The sequence below is a fragment of the Astatotilapia calliptera genome, chromosome 3 (assembly GCF_964374335.1).
Source record: "Astatotilapia calliptera chromosome 3, fAstCal68.1, whole genome shotgun sequence".
Lineage (NCBI taxonomy): Eukaryota > Metazoa > Chordata > Actinopteri > Cichliformes > Cichlidae > Astatotilapia > Astatotilapia calliptera.
In genome coordinates, this window is record NC_137424.1 from 24405092 (window position 1) to 24421847 (window position 16756).

Consider the following 16756-nt stretch of genomic DNA (forward strand, 5'->3'; position numbering starts at 1 on the left):
GTGGTGTAAGTGGCCTCAGCCAGCAGCCACAGGCCTTGGTGTGGTGTAAGTGGCCTGAGCAAGAGCCACAGGCCCTGGTGTGGTGTAAGTGGCCTCAGCCAGAAGCCACAGGCACTGGTGTGGTGTAAGTGCCCTCAGCCAGCAGCCACAGGCCCTGGTGTGGTGTAAGTGGCCTGAGCAAGAGCCACAGACCCTGGTGTGGTGTAATTGGCCTCAATAGCAACTAATGCCCTGGTGTGGTGTAAGTGGCCTCAGCCAGCAGCCACAGGCCCTGGTGTGGTGTAAGTGGCCTCAGCCAGCAGCCACAGGCCCTGATGTGGTGTAAGTGGCCCCAGCCGGTCACTCAGGCCCTGGTGTGGTGTCGGTGGCATCAGCTAGCAGCACAAGACATTGGAAAACAGCCAAAAGCAATGTCGTTAATGTGCCCTCATTAATGGGCAGCTGCTTTTGGTCTTTTAATACACCCCTTCTCTGGATCAAAAGCGGTTCAATGACATGAAAATGAAAGGCTTACAGCACCAGGTATTCCCAGGTAGTCTCCCATCCAAGTACTAACCAAGCCCAGCCCTGCTTAGCTTCCGAGATCAGACGAGGTCGGGCGTGCTCAGGGTGGTATGGCCGTAAGCTGCTGGCCCCAGCACAATGTCTCAATTTATGGATTCAACTGATTAGGTGGCAAGTACCTGAAGTTACGAAGACAATCCTTTAACCATACCTGCATGTTTGCATAATACCCTAACCCAAAGGCTCAGTTTAGCATTTATCTAACAGCACAGGCCATGGATTGTTGAAGATGGCCTCAGGAACCAGCACAGGGCCTGGTGTGTTGTACATGGCCACAGCTAGCAGCACAGGGCCTGGTTTGGTGAAGATGGCCTCGGCCAGAAGCGCAGGGCCTGGTGTGATGTGAGTGGCCTGAGCAAGAGCCACAGGCCCTGGTGTGGTGTAAGTGGCCTCAGCCAGAAGCCACAGGCACTGGTGTGGTGTAAGTGGCCTCAGCCAGCAGCCACAGGCCCTGGTGTGGTGTAAGTGGCCTCAGCCAGAGCCACAGGCCCTGGTGTGGTGTAAGTGGCCTCAGCCAGTGCCACAGGCCCTGGTGTGGTGTAAGTGGCCTGAGCAAGAGCCAAAGACCCTGGTGTGGTGTAATTGGCCTCAATAGCAACTTATGCCCTGGTGTGGTGTAAGTGGCCTCAGCCAGCAGCCACAGGCCCTGGTGTGGTGTAAGTGGCCTCAGCCAGCAGCCACAGGCCCTGGTGTGGTGTAAGTGGCCTGAGCAAGAGCCACAGGCCCTGGTGTGGTGTAAGTGGCCTCAGCCAGAAGCCACAGGCACTGGTGTGGTGTAAGGGGCCTCAATAGCAACTAATGCCCTGGTGTGGTGTAAGTGACCTCAGCCAGCAGCCACAGGCCCTGGTGTGGTGTAAGTGGCCTCAGCCAGCAGCCACAGGCCCTGGTGTGGTGTAAGTGGCCTCAGCCAGAGCCACAGGCCCTGGTGTAGTGTAAGTGGCCTCAGCCAGTGCCACAGGCCCTGGTGTGGTGTAAGTGGCCTGAGCAAGAGCCACAGACCCTGGTGTGGTGTAATTGGCCTCAGCCAGCAGCCACAGGCCCTGGTGTGGTGTAAGTGGCCTCAGCCAGAGCCACAGGCCCTGGTGTAGTGTAAGTGGCCTCAGCCAGTGCCACAGGCCCTGGTGTGGTGTAAGTGGCCTGAGCAAGAGCCACAGACCCTGGTGTGGTGTAATTGGCCTCAATAGCAACTAATGCCCTGGTGTGGTGTAGGTGGCCTCAGCCAGCAGCCACAGGCCCTGGTGTGGTGTAAGTGGCCTCAGCCAGTGCCACAGGCCCTGGTGTGGTGTAAGGGGCCTCAATAGCAACTAATGCCCTGGTGTGGTGTAAGTGGCCTCAGCCAGCAGCCACAGGCACTGGTGTGGTGTAAGTGGCCTCAGCCAGCAGCCACAGGCCCTGGTGTGGTGTAAGTGGCCTCAGCCAGCAGCCACAGGCCCTGGTGTGGTGTAAGTGGCCTGAGCCAGCAGCCACAGGCCCTGGTGTGGTGTAAGTGGCCTCAGCCAGAAGCCACAGGCCCTGGTGTGGTGTAAGTGGCCTCAGCCAGCAGCCACAGGCCCTGGTGTGGTGTAAGTGGCCTCAGCCAGTGCCACAGGCCCTGGTGTGGTGTAAGTGGCCTGAGCAAGAGTCACAGACCCTGGTGTGGTGTAATTGGCCTCAATAGCAACTAATGCCCTGGTGTGGTGTAGGTGGCCTCAGCCAGCAGCCACAGGCCCTGGTGTGGTTTAAGTGGCCTCAGCCAGTGCCACAGGCCCTGGTGTGGTGTAAGTGGCCTGAGCAAGAGCCACAGGCCCTGGTGTGGTGTAAGTGGCCTCAGCCAGCAGCCACAGGCCCTGGTGTGGTGTAAGTGGCCTGAGCAAGAGCCACAGGCTCTGGTGTGGTGTAAGTGGCCTCAGCCAGAAGCCACAGGCACTGGTGTGGTGTAAGTGCCCTCAGCCAGCAGCCACAGGCCCTGGTGTGGTGTAAGTGACCTCAGCCAGCAGCCACAGGCCCTGGTGTGGTGTAAGTGGCCTCAGCCAGCAGCCACAGGCCCTGGTGTGGTGTAAGTGGCCTCAGCCAGTGCCACAGGCCCTGGTGTGGTGTAAGTGGCCTGAGCAAGAGTCACAGACCCTGGTGTGGTGTAATTGGCCTCAATAGCAACTAATGCCCTGGTGTGGTGTAGGTGGCCTCAGCCAGCAGCCACAGGCCCTGATGTGGTGTAAGTGGCCCCAGCCGGTCACTCAGGCCCTGGTGTGGTGTAGGTGGCATCAGCTAGCAGCACAAGACATTGGAAAAGAGCCAAAATCAATGTCGTTAATGTGCCCTCATTAATGGGCAGCTGCTTTTGGTCTTTTAATACACCCCTTCTCTGGATCAAAAGCGGTTCAATGACATGAAAATGAAAGGCTTACAGCACCAGGTATTCCCAGGTAGTCTCCCATCCAAGTACTAACCAAGCCCAGCCCTGCTTAGCTTCCGAGATCAGACGAGGTCGGGCATGCTCAGGGTGGTATGGCCGTAAGCTGCTGGCCCCAGCACAATGTCTCAATTTATGGATTCAACTGATTAGGTGGCAAGTACCTGAAGTTACGAAGACAATCCTTTAACCATACCTGCATGTTTGCATAATACCCTAACCCAAAGGCTCAGTTTAGCATTTATCTAACAGCACAGGCCCTGGATTGTTGAAGATGGCCTCAGGAACCAGCACAGGGCCTGGTGTGTTGTACATGGCCACAGCTAGCAGCACAGGGCCTGGTTTGGTGAAGATGGCCTCGGCCAGAAGCGCAGGGCCTGGTGTGATGTGAGTGGCCTGAGCAAGAGCCACAGGCCCTGGTGTGGTGTAAGTGGCCTCAGCCAGAAGCCACAGGCACTGGTGTGGTGTAAGTGGCCTCAGCCAGCAGCCACAGGCCCTGGTGTGGTGTAAGTGGCCTCAGCCAGCAGCCACAGGCCCTGGTGTGGTGTAAGTGGCCACAGCCAGCAGCCACAGGCCCTGGTGTGGTGTAAGTGGCCTCAGCCAGCAGCCACAGGCCCTGGTGTGGTGTAAGTGGCCTCAGCCAGAGCCACAGGCCCTGGTGTAGTGTAAGTGGCCTCAGCCAGTGCCACAGGCCCTGGTGTGGTGTAAGTGGCCTGAGCAAAAGCCACAGACCCTGGTGTGGTGTAATTGGCCTCAATTGCAACTAATGCCCTGTTGTGGTGTATGTGGCCTCAGCCAGCAGCCACAGGCCCTGGTGTGGTGTAAGTGGCCTCAGCCAGTGCCACAGGCCCTGGTGTGGTGTAAGGGGCCTCAATAGCAACTAATGCCCTGGTGTGGTGTAAGTGGCCTCAGCCAGCAGCCACAGGCACTGGTGTGGTGTAAGTGGCCTCAGCCAGCAGCCACAGGCCCTGGTGTGGTGTAAGTGGCCTCAGCCAGCAGCCACAGGCCCTGGTGTGGTGTAAGTGGCCTGAGCCAGCAGCCACAGGCCCTGGTGTGGTGTAAGTGGCCTCAGCCAGAAGCCACAGGCACTGGTGTGGTGTAAGTGCCCTCAGCCAGCAGCCACAGGCACTGGTGTGGTGTAAGTGACCTCAGCCAGTGCCACAGGCCCTGGTGTGGTGTAAGTGGCCTGAGCAAGAGCCAAAGACCCTGGTGTGGTGTAATTGGCCTCAATAGCAACTTATGCCCTGGTGTGGTGTAAGTGGCCTCAGCCAGCAGCCACAGGCCCTGGTGTGGTGTAAGTGGCCTCAATAGCAACTAATGCCCTGGTGTGGTGTAAGTGGCCTCAGCCAGCAGCCACAGGCCCTGGTGTGGTGTAAGTGGCCTCAGCCAGCAGCCACAGGCCCTGGTGTGGTGTAAGTGGCCTGAGCAAGAGCCACAGACCCTGGTGTGGTGTAATTGGCCTCAATAGCAACTAATGCCCTGTTGTGGTGTATGTGGCCTCAGCCAGCAGCCACAGGCCCTGGTGTGGTGTAAGTGGCCTCAGCCAGTGCCACAGGCCCTGGTGTGGTGTAAGGGGCCTCAATAGCAACTAATGCCCTGGTGTGGTGTAAGTGGCCTCAGCCAGCAGCCACAGGCACTGGTGTGGTGTAAGTGGCCTCAGCCAGCAGCCACAGGCCCTGGTGTGGTGTAAGTGGCCTCAGCCAGCAGCCACAGGCCCTGGTGTGGTGTAAGTGGCCTGAGCCAGCAGCCACAGGCCCTGGTGTGGTGTAAGTGGCCTCAGCCAGAAGCCACAGGCACTGGTGTGGTGTAAGTGCCCTCAGCCAGCAGCCACAGGCCCTGGTGTGGTGTAAGTGACCTCAGCCAGCAGCCACAGGCCCTGGTGTGGTGTAAGTGGCCTCAGCCAGCAGCCACAGGCCCTGGTGTGGTGTAAGTGGCCTCAGCCAGTGCCACAGGCCCTGGTGTGGTGTAAGTGGCCTGAGCAAGAGTCACAGACCCTGGTGTGGTGTAATTGGCCTCAATAGCAACTAATGCCCTGGTGTGGTGTAGGTGGCCTCAGCCAGCAGCCACAGGCCCTGGTGTGGTGTAAGTGGCCTCAGCCAGTGCCACAGGCCCTGGTGTGGTGTAAGTGGCCTGAGCAAGAGCCACAGGCCCTGGTGTGGTGTAAGTGGCCTCAGCCAGCAGCCACAGGCCTTGGTGTGGTGTAAGTGGCCTGAGCAAGAGCCACAGGCCCTGGTGTGGTGTAAGTGGCCTCAGCCAGAAGCCACAGGCACTGGTGTGGTGTAAGTGCCCTCAGCCAGCAGCCACAGGCCCTGGTGTGGTGTAAGTGACCTCAGCCAGCAGCCACAGGCCCTGGTGTGGTGTAAGTGGCCTCAGCCAGCAGCCACAGGCCCTGGTGTGGTGTAAGTGGCCTCAGCCAGTGCCACAGGCCCTGGTGTGGTGTAAGTGGCCTGAGCAAGAGTCACAGACCCTGGTGTGGTGTAATTGGCCTCAATAGCAACTAATGCCCTGGTGTGGTGTAGGTGGCCTCAGCCAGCAGCCACAGGCCCTGGTGTGGTGTAAGTGGCCTCAGCCAGTGCCACAGGCCCTGGTGTGGTGTAAGTGGCCTGAGCAAGAGCCACAGACCCTGGTGTGGTGTAATTGGCCTCAATAGCAACTAATGCCCTGGTGTGGTGTAAGTGGCCTCAGCCAGCAGCCACAGGCCCTGGTGTGGTGTAAGTGGCCTCAGCCAGCAGCCACAGGCCCTGATGTGGTGTAAGTGGCCCCAGCCGGTCACTCAGGCCCTGGTGTGGTGTCGGTGGCATCAGCTAGCAGCACAAGACATTGGAAAACAGCCAAAAGCAATGTCGTTAATGTGCCCTCATTAATGGGCAGCTGCTTTTGGTCTTTTAATACACCCCTTCTCTGGATCAAAAGCGGTTCAATGACATGAAAATGAAAGGCTTACAGCACCAGGTATTCCCAGGTAGTCTCCCATCCAAGTACTAACCAAGCCCAGCCCTGCTTAGCTTCCGAGATCAGACGAGGTCGGGCGTGCTCAGGGTGGTATGGCCGTAAGCTGCTGGCCCCAGCACAATGTCTCAATTTATGGATTCAACTGATTAGGTGGCAAGTACCTGAAGTTACGAAGACAATCCTTTAACCATACCTGCATGTTTGCATAATACCCTAACCCAAAGGCTCAGTTTAGCATTTATCTAACAGCACAGGCCATGGATTGTTGAAGATGGCCTCAGGAACCAGCACAGGGCCTGGTGTGTTGTACATGGCCACAGCTAGCAGCACAGGGCCTGGTTTGGTGAAGATGGCCTCGGCCAGAAGCGCAGGGCCTGGTGTGATGTGAGTGGCCTGAGCAAGAGCCACAGGCCCTGGTGTGGTGTAAGTGGCCTCAGCCAGAAGCCACAGGCACTGGTGTGGTGTAAGTGGCCTCAGCCAGCAGCCACAGGCCCTGGTGTGGTGTAAGTGGCCTCAGCCAGAGCCACAGGCCCTGGTGTGGTGTAAGTGGCCTCAGCCAGTGCCACAGGCCCTGGTGTGGTGTAAGTGGCCTGAGCAAGAGCCAAAGACCCTGGTGTGGTGTAATTGGCCTCAATAGCAACTTATGCCCTGGTGTGGTGTAAGTGGCCTCAGCCAGCAGCCACAGGCCCTGGTGTGGTGTAAGTGGCCTCAGCCAGCAGCCACAGGCCCTGGTGTGGTGTAAGTGGCCTGAGCAAGAGCCACAGGCCCTGGTGTGGTGTAAGTGGCCTCAGCCAGCAGCCACAGGCCCTGGTGTGGTGTAAGTGGCCTCAGCCAGAGCCACAGGCCCTGGTGTGGTGTAAGTGGCCTCAGCCAGTGCCACAGGCCCTGGTGTGGTGTAAGTGGCCTGAGCAAGAGCCACAGACCCTGGTGTGGTGTAATTGGCCTCAATAGCAACTAATGCCCTGGTGTGGTGTAGGTGGCCTCAGCCAGCAGCCACAGGCCCTGGTGTGGTGTAAGTGGCCTCAATAGCAACTAATGCCCTGGTGTGGTGTAAGTGGCCTCAGCCAGCAGCCACAGGCCCTGGTGTGGTGTAAGTGGCCTGAGCAAGAGCCACAGACCCTGGTGTGGTGTAATTGGCCTCAATAGCAACTAAGGCCCTGGTGTGGTGTAGGTGGCCTCAGCCAGCAGCCACAGGCCCTGGTGTGGTGTAAGTGGCCTCAGCCAGCAGCCACAGGCCCTGGTGTGGTGTAAGTGGCCTCAGCCAGCAGCCACAGGCCCTGATGTGGTGTAAGTGGCCCCAGCCGGTCACTCAGGCCCTGGTGTGGTGTAGGTGGCATCAGCTAGCAGCACAAGACATTGGAAAACAGCCAAAAGCAATGTCGTTAATGTGCCCTCATTAATGGGCAGCTGCTTTTGGTCTTTTAATACACCCCTTCTCTGGATCAAAAGCGGTTCAATGACATGAAAATGAAAGGCTTACAGCACCAGGTATTCCCAGGTAGTCTCCCATCCAAGTACTAACCAAGCCCAGCCCTGCTTAGCTTCCGAGATCAGACGAGGTCGGGCGTGCTCAGGGTGGTATGGCCGTAAGCTGCTGGCCCCAGCACAATGTCTCAATTTATGGATTCAACTGATTAGGTGGCAAGTACCTGAAGTTACGAAGACAATCCTTTAACCATACCTGCATGTTTGCATAATACCCTAACCCAAAGGCTCAGTTTAGCATTTATCTAACAGCACAGGCCCTGGATTGTTGAAGATGGCCTCAGGAACCAGCACAGGTTCTGGTGTGTTGTACATGGCCACAGCTAGCAGCACAGGGCCTGGTTTGGTGAAGATGGCCTCGGCCAGAAGCGCAGGGCCTGGTGTGATGTGAGTGGCCTGAGCAAGAGCCACAGGCCCTGGTGTGGTGTAAGTGGCCTCAGCCAGAAGCCACAGGCACTGGTGTGGTGTAAGTGGCCTCAGCCAGCAGCCACAGGCCCTGGTGTGGTGTAAGTGGCCTCAGCCAGCAGCCACAGGCCCTGGTGTGGTGTAAGTGGCCTCAGCCAGCAGCCACAGGCCCTGGTGTGGTGTAAGTGGCCTCAGCCAGAGCCACAGGCCCTGGTGTGGTGTAAGTGGCCTCAGCCAGCAGCCACAGGCCCTGGTGTGGTGTAAGTGGCCTCAATAGCAACTAATGCCCTGGTGTGGTGTAAGTGGCCTCAGCCAGCAGCCACAGGCCCTGGTGTGGTGTAAGTGGCCTGAGCAAGAGCCACAGACCCTGGTGTGGTGTAATTGGCCTCAATAGCAACTAAGGCCCTGGTGTGGTGTAGGTGGCCTCAGCCAGCAGCCACAGGCCCTGGTGTGGTGTAAGTGGCCTCAGCCAGCAGCCACAGGCCCTGGTGTGGTGTAAGTGGCCTCAGCCAGCAGCCACAGGCCCTGATGTGGTGTAAGTGGCCCCAGCCGGTCACTCAGGCCCTGGTGTGGTGTAGGTGGCATCAGCTAGCAGCACAAGACATTGGAAAACAGCCAAAAGCAATGTCGTTAATGTGCCCTCATTAATGGGCAGCTGCTTTTGGTCTTTTAATACACCCCTTCTCTGGATCAAAAGCGATTCAATGACATGAAAATGAAAGGCTTACAGCACCAGGTATTCCCAGGCAGTCTCCCATCCAAGTACTAACCAAGCCCAGCCCTGCTTAGCTTCCGAGATCAGACGAGGTCGGGCGTGCTCAGGGTGGTATGGCCGTAAGCTGCTGGCCCCAGCACAATGTCTCAATTTAAGGATTCAACTGATTAGGTGGCAAGTACCTGAAGTTACGAAGACAATCCTTTAACCATACCTGCATGTTTGCATAATACCCTAACCCAAAGGCTCAGTTTAGCATTTATCTAACAGCACAGGCCCTGGATTGTTGAAGATGGCCTCAGGAACCAGCACAGGTTCTGGTGTGTTGTACATGGCCACAGCTAGCAGCACAGGGCCTGGTTTGGTGAAGATGGCCTCGGCCAGAAGCGCAGGGCCTGGTGTGATGTGAGTGGCCTGAGCAAGAGCCACAGGCCCTGGTGTGGTGTAAGTGGCCTCAGCCAGAAGCCACAGGCACTGGTGTGGTGTAAGTGGCCTCAGCCAGCAGCCACAGGCCCTGGTGTGGTGTAAGTGGCCTCAGCCAGAGCCACAGGCCCTGGTGTGGTGTAAGTGGCCTCAGCCAGTGCCACAGGCCCTGGTGTGGTGTAAGTGGCCTGAGCAAGAGCCACAGACCCTGGTGTGGTGTAATTGGCCTCAATAGCAACTAATGCCCTGGTGAGGTGTAGGTGGCCTCAGCCAGCAGCCACAGGCCCTGGTGTGGTGTAAGTGGCCTCAGCCAGTGCCACAGGCCCTGGTGTGGTGTAAGGGGCCTCAATAGCAACTAATGCCCTGGTGTGGTGTAAGTGGCCTCAGCCAGCAGCCACAGGCACTGGTGTGGTGTAAGTGGCCTCAGCCAGCAGCCACAGGCCCTGGTGTGGTGTAAGTGGCCTCAGCCAGCAGCCACAGGCCCTGGTGTGGTGTAAGTGGCCTGAGCCAGCTGCCACAGGCCCTGGTGTGGTGTAAGTGGCCTCAGCCAGAAGCCACAGGCACTGGTGTGGTGTAAGTGCCCTCAGCCAGCAGCCACAGGCCCTGGTGTGGTGTAAGTGACCTCAGCCAGCAGCCACAGGCCCTGGTGTGGTGTAAGTGGCCTCAGCCAGCAGCCACAGGCCCTGGTGTGGTGTAGGTGGCCTCAGCCAGCAGCCACAGGCCCTGGTGTGGTGTAAGTGGCCTCAACCAGTGCCACAGGCCCTGGTGTGGTGTAAGGGGCCTCAATAGCAACTAATGCCCTGGTGTGGTGTAAGTGGCCTCAGCCAGCAGCCACAGGCACTGGTGTGGTGTAAGTGGCCTCAGCCAGCAGCCACAGGCCCTGGTGTGGTGTAAGTGGCCTCAGCCAGTGCCACAGGCCCTGGTGTGGTGTAAGTGGCCTGAGCAAGAGCCACAGACCCTGGTGTGGTGTAATTGGCCTCAATAGCAACTAAGGCCCTGGTGTGGTGTAAGTGGCCTCAGCCAGAAGCCACAGGCACTGGTGTGGTGTAAGTGGCCTCAGCCAGCAGCCACAGGCCCTGGTGTGGTGTAAGTGGCCTCAGCCAGCAGCCACAGGCCCTGGTGTGGTGTAAGTGGCCTCAGCCAGAGCCACAGGCCCTGGTGTGGTGTAAGTGGCCTGAGCAAGAGCCACAGACCCTGGTGTGGTGTAATTGGCCTCATTAGCAACTAATGCCCTGGTGTGGTGTAGGTGGCCTCAGCCAGGAGCCACAGGCCCTGGTGTGGTGTAAGTGGCCTCAGCCAGCAGCCACAGGCCCTGGTGTGGTGTAAGTGGCCTCAGCCAGTGCCACAGGCCCTGGTGTGGTGTAAGTGGCCTGAGCAAGAGTCACAGACCCTGGTGTGGTGTAATTGGCTTCAATAGCAACTAATGCCCTGGTGTGGTGTAGGTGGCCTCAGCCAGCAGCCACAGGCCCTGGTGTGGTGTAAGTGGCCTCAACCAGTGCCACAGGCCCTGGTGTGGTGTAAGGGGCCTCAATAGCAACTAATGCCCTGGTGTGGTGTAAGTGGCCTCAGCCAGCAGCCACAGGCACTGGTGTGGTGTAAGTGGCCTCAGCCAGCAGCCACAGGCCCTGGTGTGGTGTAAGTGGCCTCAGCCAGTGCCACAGGCCCTGGTGTGGTGTAAGTGGCCTGAGCAAGAGCCACAGACCCTGGTGTGGTGTAATTGGCCTCAATAGCAACTAAGGCCCTGGTGTGGTGTAAGTGGCCTCAGCCAGAAGCCACAGGCACTGGTGTGGTGTAAGTGGCCTCAGCCAGCAGCCACAGGCCCTGGTGTGGTGTAAGTGGCCTCAGCCAGCAGCCACAGGCCCTGGTGTGGTGTAAGTGGCCTCAGCCAGAGCCACAGGCCCTGGTGTGGTGTAAGTGGCCTCAGCCAGTGCCACAGGCCCTGGTGTGGTGTAAGTGGCCTGCGCAAGAGCCACAGACCCTGGTGTGGTGTAATTGGCCTCAATAGCAACTAATGCCCTGGTGTGGTGTAGGTGGCCTCAGCCAGCAGCCACAGGCCCTGGTGTGGTGTAAGTGGCCTCAATAGCAACTAATGCCCTGGTGTGGTGTAAGTGGCCTCAGCCAGCAGCCACAGGCCCTGGTGTGGTGTAAGTGGCCTCAGCCAGCAGCCACAGGCCCTGGTGTGGTGTAAGTGGCCTCAGCCAGCAGCCACAGGCCCTGGTGTGGTGTAAGTGGCCTCAGCCAGTGCCACAGGCCCTGGTGTGGTGTAAGTGGCCTGAGCAAGAGCCACAGACCCTGGTGTGGTGTAATTGGCCTCAATAGCAACTAATGCCCTGGTGTGGTGTAAGTGGCCTCAGCCAGCAGCCACAGGCCCTGGTGTGGTGTAAGTGGCCTCAGCCAGCAGCCACAGGCCCTGATGTGGTGTAAGTGGCCCCAGCCGGTCACTCAGGCCCTGGTGTGGTGTAGGTGGCATCAGCTAGCAGCACAAGACATTGGAAAACAGCCAAAAGCAATGTCGTTAATGTGCCCTCATTAATGGGCAGCTGCTTTTGGTCTTTTAATACACCCCTTCTCTGGATCAAAAGCGGTTCAATGACATGAAAATGAAAGGCTTACAGCACCAGGTATTCCCAGGTAGTCTCCCATCCAAGTACTAACCAAGCCCAGCCCTGCTTAGCTTCCGAGATCAGACGAGTTCGGGCGTGCTCAGGGTGGTATGGCCGTAAGCTGCTGGCCCCAGCAAAATGTCTCAATTTATGGATTCAACTGATTAGGTGGCAAGTACCTGAAGTTACGAAGACAATCCTTTAACCATACCTGCATGTTTGCATAATACCCTAACCCAAAGGCTCAGTTTAGCATTTATCTAACAGCACAGGCCCTGGATTGTTGAAGATGGCCTCAGGAACCAGCACAGGGCCTGGTGTGTTGTACATGGCCACAGCTAGCAGCACAGGGCCTGGTTTGGTGAAGATGGCCTCGGCCAGAAGCGCAGGGCCTGGTGTGATGTGAGTGGCCTGAGCAAGAGCCACAGGCCCTGGTGTGGTCTAAGTGGCCTCAGCCAGAAGCCACAGGCACTGGTGTGGTGTAAGTGGCCTCAGCCAGCAGCCACAGGCCCTGGTGTGGTGTAAGTGGCCTCAGCCAGAAGCCACAGGCACTGGTGTGGTGTAAGTGGCCTCAGCCAGCAGCCACAGGCCCTGGTGTGGTGTAAGTGGCCTCAGCCAGTGCCACAGGCCCTGGTGTGGTGTAAGTGGCCTGAGCAAGAGCCACAGACCCTGGTGTGGTGTAATTGGCCTCAATAGCAACTAATGCCCTGGTGTGGTGTAGGTGGCCTCAGCCAGCAGCCACAGGCCCTGGTGTGGTGTAAGTGGCCTCAATAGCAACTAATGCCCTGGTGTGGTGTAAGTGGCCTCGGCCAGCAGCCACAGGGCCTGGTGTGATAGGAGTGGCCTGAGCAAGAGCCACAGGCCCTGGTGTGGAGTAAGTGGCCTGAGCAAGAGCCACAGGCCCTGGTGTGGTGTAAGTGGCCTCAGCCAGAGCCACAGGCCCTGGTGTGGTGTAAGTGGCCTCAGAAGCAAATAAGGCCGTGGTGTGGTGTAAGTGGCCTCAGCCAGAGCCACAGGCCCTGGTGTGGTGTAAGTGGCCTCAATAGCAACTAAGGCCCTGGTGTGGTGTAAGTGGCCTCATCCAGCAGCCACAGGCCTTGGTGTGGTGTAAGTGGCCTCAGCCAGCAGCCACAGGCACTGGTGTGGTGTAAGTGCCCTCAGCCAGCAGCCACAGGCCCTGGTGTGGTGTAAGTGGCATGAGCAAGAGCCACAGGCACTGGTGTGGTGTAAGTGGCCTCAGCCAGAAGCCACAGGCACTGGTGTGGTGTAAGTGCCCTCAGCCAGCAGCCACAGGCCCTGGTGTGGTGTAAGTGGCCTCAGCCAGCAGCCACAGGCCCTGGTGTGGTGTAAGTGGCCTCAGCCAGCAGCCACAGGCCCTGGTGTGGTGTAAGTGGCCTGAGCAAGAGCCACAGACCCTGGTGTGGTGTAATTGGCCTCAATAGCAACTAATGCCCTGGTGTGGTGTAAGTGGCCTCAGCCAGCAGCCACAGGCCCTGGTGTGGTGTAAGTGGCCTCAGCCAGCAGCCACAGGACCTGATGTGGTGTAAGTGGCCCCAGCCGGTCACTCAGGCCCTGGTGTGGTGTAGGTGGCATCAGCTAGCAGCACAAGACATTGGAAAACAGCCAAAAGCAATGTCGTTAATGTGCCCTCATTAATGGGCAGCTGCTTTTGGTCTTTTAATACACCCCTTCTCTGGATCAAAAGCGGTTCAAAGACATGAAAATGAAAGGCTTACAGCACCTGGTATTCCAAGGAAGTCTCCCATCCAAGTACTAACCAAGAACAGCCCTGCTTAGCTTCCGAGATCAGACGTGGTCGGGCATGCTCAGGGTGGTATGGCCCTAAGCTGCTGGCCACAGCACAATGTCTCAATTTATGGATTCAAGTGATTAGGTGGCAAGTACCTGGAGTTACGAAGACAATCCTATAACCATACCTGCATGTTTGCATAATACCCTAACCCAAAGGCTCAGTTTAGCATTTATCCAACAGCACAGGCCCTGGATTGTTGAAGATGGCCTCAGGAACAAGAACAGGGCCTGGTGTGTTGTACATGGTCACAGCTAGCAGCACAGGGCCTGGTTTGGTGAAGATGGCCTCGGCCAGAAGCACAGGGCCTGGTGTGATATGAGTGGCCTGAGCAAGAGCCACAGGCCCTGGTGTGGTGTAAGTGGCCTGAGCAAGAGCCACAGGCCCTGGTGTGGTGTAAGTGGCCTCAGCCAGAGCCACAGGCCCTGGTGTGGTGTAAGTGGCCTCAGAAGCAAATAAGGCCGTGGTGTGGTGTAAGTGGCCTCAGCCAGAGCCACAGGCCCTGGTGTGGTGTAAGTGGCCTCAATAGCAACTAAGGCCCTGGTGTTGTGTAAGTGGCCTCATCCAGCAGCCACAGGCCTTGGTGTGGTGTAAGTCGCCTCATCCAGCAGCCACAGGCCCTGGTGTGGTGTAAGTGGCCTGAGCAAGAGCCACAGACCCTGGTGTGGTGTAATTGGCCTCAATAGCAAGTAAGGCCCTGGTGTGGTGTAGGTGGCCTCAGCCAGCAGCCACAGGCCCTGGTGTGGTGTAAGTGGCCCCAGCCGGTCACTCTGGCCCTGGTGTGGTGTAAGTGGCATCAGCTAGCAGCACAAGACATTGGAAAACAGCCAAAAGCAATGTCGTTAATGTGCCCTCATTAATGGGCAGCTGCTTTTGGTCTTTTAATACACCCCTTCTCTGGATCAAAAGCGGTTCAATGACATGAAAATGAAAGGCTTACAGCACTAGGTATTCCAAGGAAGTCTCCCATCCAAGTACTAACCAAGCCCAGCCCTGCTTAGCTTCCGAGATCAGACGAGGTCGGGCGTGCTCAGGGTGGTATGGCCGTAAGCTGCTGGCCCCAGCACAATGTCTCAATTTATGGATTCAACTGATTAGGTGGCAAGTACCTGAAGTTACGAAGACAATCCTATAACCATACCTGCATGTTTGCATAATACCCTAACCCAAAGGCTCAGTTTAGCATTTATCCAACAGCACAGGCCCTGGATTGTTGAAGATGGCCTCAGGAACCAGAACAGGGCCTGGTGTGTTGTACATGGCCACAGCTAGCAGCACAGGGCCTGGTTTGGTGAAGATGGCCTCGGCCAGAAGCACAGGGCCTGGTGTGATATGAGTGGCCTGAGCAAGAGCCACAGGCCCTGGTGTGGAGTAAGTGGCCTGAGCAAGAGCCACAGGCCCTGGTGTGGTGTAAGTGGCCTGAGCAAGAGCAACAGGCCCTGGTGTGGTGTAATTGGCCTCAATAGCAACTAAGGCCCTGGTGTGGTGTATGTGGCCTCAGCCAGCAGCCACAGGCCCTGGTGTGGTGTAAGTGGCCTCAGAAGCAAAAAAGGCCATGGTGTTGTGTATGTGGCCTCAGCCAGCAGCCACAGGCCCTTGGTGTGGTGTAAGTGGCCTCAGCCAGCAGCCACAGGCCCTGGTGTGGTGTAGGTGGCCTCAGCCAGCAGCCACAGGCCCTTGGTGTGGTGTAAGTCGCCTCATCCAGCAGCCACAGGCCCTGATGTGGTGTAAGTGGCCTCAGCCAGAGCCACAGGCCCTGGTGTGGTGTAAGTGGCCTCAGCCAGAGCCACAGGGTCTGGTGTGATATGAGTGGCCTGAGCAAGAGCCACAGGCCCTGGTGTGGTGTAAGTGGCCTCAGCCAGCAGCCACAGGCCCTGGTGTGGTGTGGGTGGCCTCAGCCAGCAGCCACAGGCCCTTGGTGTGGTGTAAGTCGCCTCATCCAGCAGCCACAGGCCCTGATGTGGTGTAAGTGGCCTCAGCCAGAACCACAGGCCCTGGTGTAGTGTAAGTGGCCTCAGCCAGTGACACAGGCCCTGGTGTGGTGTAAGTGGCCTGAGCAAGAGCCACAGACCCTGGTGTGGTGTAATTGGCCTCAATAGCAACTAATGCCCTGGTGTGGTGTAGGTGGCCTCAGCCAGCAGCCACAGGCCCTGGTGTGGTGTAAGTGGCCTCAGCCAGCAGCCACAGGCCCTGGTGTGGTGTAAGTGGCCTCAGCCAGAGCCACAGGCCCTGATGTGGTGTAAGTGGCCCCAGCCGGTCACTCAGGCCCTGGTGTGGTGTAGGTGGCATCAGCTAGCAGCACAAGACATTGGAAAAAAGCCAAAAGCAGTGTCGTTAATGTGCCCTCATTAATGGGCAGCTGCTTTTGGTCTTTTAATACACCCCTTCTCTGGATCAAAAGCAGTTCAATGACATGAAAATGAAAGGCTTACAGCACCAGGTATTCCCAGGCAGTCTCCCATCCAAGTACTAACCAAGCCCAGCCCTGCTTAGCTTCCGAGATCAGACGAGGTCGGGCGTGCTCAGGGTGGTATGGCCGTAAGCTGCTGGCCCCAGCACAATGTCTCAATTTATGGATTCAAGTGATTAGGTGGCAAGTACCTGAAGTTACGAAGACAATCCTATAACCATAACTGCATGTTTGCATAATACCCTAACCCAAAGGCTCAGTTTGGCATTTATCCAACAGCACAGGCCCTGGATTGTTGAAGATGGCTTCTGGAACCAGCACAGGGCCTGGTGTGTTGTACATGGCCACAGCTAGCAGCACAGGGCCTGGTTGGGTGAAGATGGCCTCGGCCAGAAGCACAGGGTCTGGTGTGATATGAGTGGCCTGAGCAAGAGCCACAGGCCCTGGTGTGGTGTAAGTGGCCTCAGCCAGCAGCCACAGGCCCTGGTGTGGTGTAAGTGGCCTCAGCCAGCAGCCACAGGCCCTGGTGTGGTGTAAGTGGCCTCAGCCAGTGCCACAGGCCCTGGTGTGGTGTAATTGGCCTCAATAGCAACTAAGGCCCTGGTGTGGTGTATGTGGCCTCAGCCAGCAGCCACAGGCCCTGGTGTGGTGTACATGGCCACAGCCAGCAGCCACAGGCCCTGGTGTGGTGTAAGTGGCCTCAATAGCAACTAAGGCCCTGGTGTGGTGTAAGTGGCCTCAGCCAGCAGCCACAGGCCTTGGTGTGGTGTAAGTCGCCTCATCCAGCAGCCACAGGCCCTGGTGTGGTGTAAGTGGCCTCAGCCAGCAGCCACAGGCCCTGGTGTGGTGTAAGTGGCCTCAGCCAGTGCCACAGGCCCTGGTGTGGTGTAAGTGGCCTGAGCAAGAGCCACAGACCCTGGTGTGGTGTAATTGGCCTCAATAGCAACTAATGCCCTGGTGTGGTGTAAGTGGCCTCAGCCAGCAGCCACAGGCCCTGGTG

General features: G+C 57.7%; 8 non-coding genes and 1 pseudogene across 8 annotated transcripts; all 9 read right to left on the reverse strand.

The window, feature by feature from the left end:
• Nucleotides 1-507: 507 nt before the first annotated feature.
• On the reverse strand, nt 508-626 carry LOC145427830 (5S ribosomal RNA). Its single transcript, XR_013908372.1, has one exon. It is a non-coding gene; the product is annotated as a 5S ribosomal RNA (ribosomal RNA).
• Nucleotides 627-2941: 2315 nt separating this feature from the next.
• Nucleotides 2942-3060, reverse strand: LOC145426688 (5S ribosomal RNA). Its single transcript, XR_013907399.1, has one exon. It is a non-coding gene; the product is annotated as a 5S ribosomal RNA (ribosomal RNA).
• Nucleotides 3061-5890: 2830 nt separating this feature from the next.
• Nucleotides 5891-6009, reverse strand: LOC145427831 (5S ribosomal RNA). Its single transcript, XR_013908373.1, has one exon. It is a non-coding gene; the product is annotated as a 5S ribosomal RNA (ribosomal RNA).
• Nucleotides 6010-7378: 1369 nt separating this feature from the next.
• LOC145427832 (5S ribosomal RNA) lies at nt 7379-7497 on the reverse strand. Its single transcript, XR_013908374.1, has one exon. It is a non-coding gene; the product is annotated as a 5S ribosomal RNA (ribosomal RNA).
• A 1019-nt stretch (nt 7498-8516) lies between these two features.
• LOC145426546 (5S ribosomal RNA) lies at nt 8517-8635 on the reverse strand. Its single transcript, XR_013907256.1, has one exon. It is a non-coding gene; the product is annotated as a 5S ribosomal RNA (ribosomal RNA).
• A 2904-nt stretch (nt 8636-11539) lies between these two features.
• LOC145426734 (5S ribosomal RNA) lies at nt 11540-11658 on the reverse strand. Its single transcript, XR_013907450.1, has one exon. It is a non-coding gene; the product is annotated as a 5S ribosomal RNA (ribosomal RNA).
• A 1607-nt stretch (nt 11659-13265) lies between these two features.
• Nucleotides 13266-13384, reverse strand: LOC145427440 (5S ribosomal RNA; annotated as a pseudogene).
• An 895-nt stretch (nt 13385-14279) lies between these two features.
• On the reverse strand, nt 14280-14398 carry LOC145426620 (5S ribosomal RNA). Its single transcript, XR_013907330.1, has one exon. It is a non-coding gene; the product is annotated as a 5S ribosomal RNA (ribosomal RNA).
• A 1373-nt stretch (nt 14399-15771) lies between these two features.
• LOC145426547 (5S ribosomal RNA) lies at nt 15772-15890 on the reverse strand. Its single transcript, XR_013907257.1, has one exon. It is a non-coding gene; the product is annotated as a 5S ribosomal RNA (ribosomal RNA).
• Nucleotides 15891-16756: the final 866 nt, after the last annotated feature.